Here is a 4,970-nt window from a genome sequence, read left to right as displayed (position 1 = left end):
ACAAAAATCTGATGAGCAAGACTGGGCATGCTCAGAGAAGAAAAAACACACAGAAAGTAAAACAGCACATGACATCACTTCTGAAGTTGGTTTTTGTTGGCCGAGAAAATTCGTGTGCAGTCTAGAGCACATTTCAACCAACACAACAACACTGGACAAAAGACGGCCGATCGGTCGGCCGATAATCGTTGCGTGTGTACGAGGCTTAAGACTATCTGCTGCTCTGTCCTTCTGTTCAATTTGCACCCCTCTTGAAGAATGATCTTCTAGCTTAAACATCATAGGAAAAAAGGCAATGCACTCCTTTGGAAGTGCTAAATACTTGCATTGCAGGTACCTCTGCCATTTTAGGCATCCTAGCAAGGAGGTACAAAAAACCTGCTCAAAGATCTTCCTCAGCTGCATATTCGTTTTAGGAATTTTTTGAAGAGCGTAAAATTGGCCAATTGACTGGTCCTGCAAGGAAAAGCTTGGCACTGTCAGAGTATAGAAACCTTGCACAGGGAGAGTTGTAACAGACTCCTTTAGAGTGTCCTGACTACCCATGGCAACCTGATGGTCGCTGTCATCTTGCTCCCTGGATGCCTGAACAAGGCAGGAAATTCGTACAGGGTTTACCAGCCAAGGCATAAGCAGCAAAGGCCCAGTTTACGGTGTGGATAATACAAGTAGATCTGGAGATGCTTAATAGCAAGTGTCCATTAGTCAGCTTTCCATACACTAGCTTTAAGAGACCCACAGAAGGGCTGCCAATCCATGAACAGTATCAGTAGGGAGACACTGCCAACCTGCTATAACCTGCATAGAGCAGACAGGCATAGGAGGTATAAGGCTGCAGAGGACTCGTTGCAGAAATAAACAAATCTCAGTAAGTTTAAGAAAAACGCAGTGCAGTAATTTATTAAACACCCTTCCTAATACAAACTACAGCTGCTGAAGTTTCTTAGGCTGTTTGAGCTGTTCAGAGAGACAAAGTAGCAGTTGTTTGCTAGGTGAGAGAAAACCTCTAAGGCCCCTTCACACTTGACGTTCTCCCTTTTTTTCAGAGGAGGATCGATCGGCCGATCCCCCGCTGAGCAGGCGGATGGCAGCTCTGTCTCCGTGCTGTGTGCAGAGACAGAGCTGTCAGGTCCCGCTATTCTCTATGGGGGAATCGGATGAGAACCAGTGTTAATTTTGGCAGAAAATTTCAATTTAGTTTTAGTTATAGTCTTATGACTAAAATGCCATTTTAGTTTTAGTCGTATTTTAGTCTTTTGACTAAGATGCTATTTTAGTTTTAGTCATATTTTAGTCTACTAAAATCTCCAGTACATTTTAGTTGATTAAAATTTCATGCATTTTTGTCCACTACATATCGAATAGGTTTAGGTTAATTGTAATGCATTATTTAAACATTTCTCTAGAATTTCCAAACAAATTATATACTAGAGTAAAAATCGAATAATAATAATTATTTACGGTATTAATGTTTTAACACTCACTACGGACACAGATTTAGCAATTGTTGTATATAAGATCCTTTTAAATAAAACCGAGTTTCATAAACAAAGAAAAAATTTGCTTTTTGACAAACAGAAGTGCAACTTTAAAATACAAAAAAATACAAAAAACTGTAAACTCTGTTGGCTGTAATGTCATTGCACATATTACCTGAATATATTACCAACATGAAATATTAAGAAAAACTATAAGAAAAGGCTTTTTCTTAATTTTTTCTTCAGCAGCTTAGTAGATGCCCCTTACTTATGCTTAAGCGGTAGTTCAATACATGTTTAAACTTTAATGGTCTATTATTACAGGCTCTGGATGGAATTGTGTTGCCGATTTAGAAATGGCCAGCAGAGTAGTGTTCATTTTGATTGTCAATTTTAATTTAGTTTTAGTTATAATCTTATGACTAAAATGCCATTTTAGTTTTAGTCATATTTTAGTCTTATGAATAAAATGCCATTTTAGTTTTAGTCATCTGAAGTGTTTTAATTTTAGTCGTATTTTAGTAAAATTGTGTTAATTTAGTCGACGAAAACATTTACGTCGACGAAATGAATACTGATGAGAACGGACCACCTGTCCGTTCTCATCCGATCCCATCCGCCAGACGGATGGAAAATAGGGTTTCTATCCGTCCGGATTTGACGGACAGGATCGGATCGGATGTCAGTGGACATGTCTCCGCTGACATCCGATGCCCCATAGAGATGCATGGGGCATCCGTTCAGATCAGCCTGAAAAACTGACAGGCGGATCTGAACGGTCTGCAAGTGTGAAAGGGGCCTAAGGGGTTACCCACTGCTAAAGGAATACTACCACAGCAGACTTCTCTACACAACGTGATTTCATTAGACAGAGCCTCCAACACAGAAAGAAAAACCTTGCTAAAACAAACAGAGATCTGTTCAGGACAGAAAGCAACTGCACCAAACTTTGATAAAAATGCTACAATGCACATACGAGCATAGACATCTCTATACGTTTTCATTTTAGTTATTTATTTATTTTTCTTTTCTAACACAAGTGGAGTCACTAGTCCCTAGCAGCCCGCGTGGCATCTGGTCCCTTCTGCTGACCTCAAGCCAAACATACTCATGTATCCTGGACCTTGTCCACAGAGCAAACGATGCATCCGCAGGGTGACCCAGATCCCAGAGCACACCGTCATGCTTGGCACACTTTAGAGGTCATCCGCTTTTAGCACGGCATCCAACCTAGCGCAACTGCTCGCCATTGGCAGAGCTTTCGTCATTACAGGTGTCAATCTTCTGCGCGTGTTTGCCATTCACAACCAGAGTTGTATAAAGTACTTGAAACCCATACTTGAGTAAAAGTACAAGTGCTCGATCAAAAAGTGACTTGGGTAGAAGTGGAAGTGCTCGATCAAAAAGTGACTTGAGTAGAAGTACTAAAGTATTCAACATTTTCTGTACTTAAGTATTTCAAGTAGTTTTTTTTTTAAATTTGCTACTCAAGTACTGAAAGTAAAAGTACCAATAGTTTTGAAAAAAAAATTGCTACTCAAGAACAGAAAGTAAAAGTACAAGTACTGTGTTATGTAGTTATTAACCACCTCCCACCCAGGCCATAGTACATATACGGCCGGGTGGGAGTCTCGTCCTTCTGAATGGACGTTCCGGAACGTCCTTCAGAAGGAGAGAGATCGCGCCGCCGCGGGCACGCGCAGCGGCGCGATCTCGATGTGCCTGTGTCCCTAGGACACAGAGCAACATCACTCGGCAGGAGGGCTCTGTGATTGGCCCTCCTGATAACATGACGGCTGTGACCAATCAACGGCTTCGATCTCTTCTCCTCCTGACAGATCCTGTCAATGTGAGGAAAAGGAGAGGATCGATTCTGCAGCCGGGGTGATCAGTGAGTATTTCTAATTACTCACTGATCACAGGGGGGGTCTGTGCTGGTAATCAGATGATTGATTACCAGTGCAGCCCTGGGGGGAGGGGATGCCACTAGAGCCACCAGGGATGCCCACCAATGACCACCAGGGAAGGCAAACAGGGCTCAGAGAGCCTGCCAGTGTTGCCCCCTATCAGTGCTGCCCACCAATGCCATCTATCAGTGCTGCCCACCAGTGCCCGTTATTGCCATCTATCAGTGCCGCCCACCAGTGCCCATTATTGCCCACCAGTGCTGCCTATCAGTGCCCACCATCAGTGCTGATCAGTGCCACCCATCAGTGCCACCCATCAGTGCCCATCAGTGCCGCCTATCAGTGCCCATCAGTGCCACCCATCAGTGCTCATCAGTGCCTGTCAGTGCGGCGTCATCAGTGCTCATCAGTGCAGGAAAAAACTTATCTATTTACAAAAGTTTATAACCTAAACAAAAAAACTTTTTTTTTTTTTTCAAACTTTTCGGTCATTTTTTATTTGTGCACCAAAAAAGAAAAAACCTGGCGGTGATCAAATACCACCAAAAGAAAGCTCTATTTGTGGGGAAAAAATGACATAAATTTGGTTTAGGTACAGTGTTGCATGACCGCGCAATTGTCATTCAAAATGCAACAGCGCTAAAAGCTGAAAATTGGTCTGGGAAGGAAGGGGGTTTAAGTGCCCAGTATTGAGGTAGTTAAAGAAAGAAGTCAAAAATTTGAACATTATATTGTTTTTTATTATTTCAAATGCAGCTTTTATTTATACATACAGTAGCATTTATTTTCGTATGTGCTGATAACACACATGTTTTGAGCTTCATGAAACCTGCCATCTACTGTTCTGGCAGTGGTCATTTTTATAATTGTAACGAGTAACTATGCAGCACAAAAAAAAAATATCGGAGTAGAAGTATTGAAATCATCGAAACAATGTAGTGAAGTAAAAGTGGAAGTAGGAGAAAAAAATTCTACTCCAGGAAAGTACAGATACCGCCTTTCGGTACTTAAGTACAGTAGTGAAGTAGCTCTACTTAGTTACTATACATCTCTGTTCACAACCCTGCTGTTAGCCGGGCATTTGGTGACTACTAGAGCCATCCTGGAACTTCTGGATCACAGGATGCTCCCAATATCTGCACGGCTCTCCCGCGTGAGACCCCAAGCGCCATGCCTTCCAAAATGTAGGAAACATGATACAAAATGGTCTGAGTGAGTGAGGAGGTCAAAAAAGAACGCGATCTCTGGCTCAGCCTCAAAATTTATGGGAGTTGGGTCCTGTGGGGTAGGAGCAAGGACGGGACTACCTAAATGTAAGCTGCCATGGAAGCCTGTCAGGAAATACTTTTAAGGCTTTCTCTGGGGTGAAATGGTTGAGAAAGGCTACAATATAGTATTCGCACACTATGAGTAAGAAAATCAAGCAATGTCATGGTAAACTTTATTAATGTGATTTGAAAAGAAGATCATTTTTATTTTATAATCACACTAAAGCACTACTGGAGATCCTCAAATATGCATTCTTTCTGCCACAGATTGCAGTAGGAAGTCTATATTTACTCCCCCATCACAGCCAAAGTTTACA

This window comes from Pelophylax lessonae, assembly GCF_965119305.1.
Source record: "Pelophylax lessonae genome assembly, chromosome: 3".
In the NCBI taxonomy this organism is placed as follows: domain Eukaryota; kingdom Metazoa; phylum Chordata; class Amphibia; order Anura; family Ranidae; genus Pelophylax; species Pelophylax lessonae.
The sequence above is the reverse complement of the archived record's forward strand: the minus strand, read 5'-3'. Positions refer to the sequence as shown.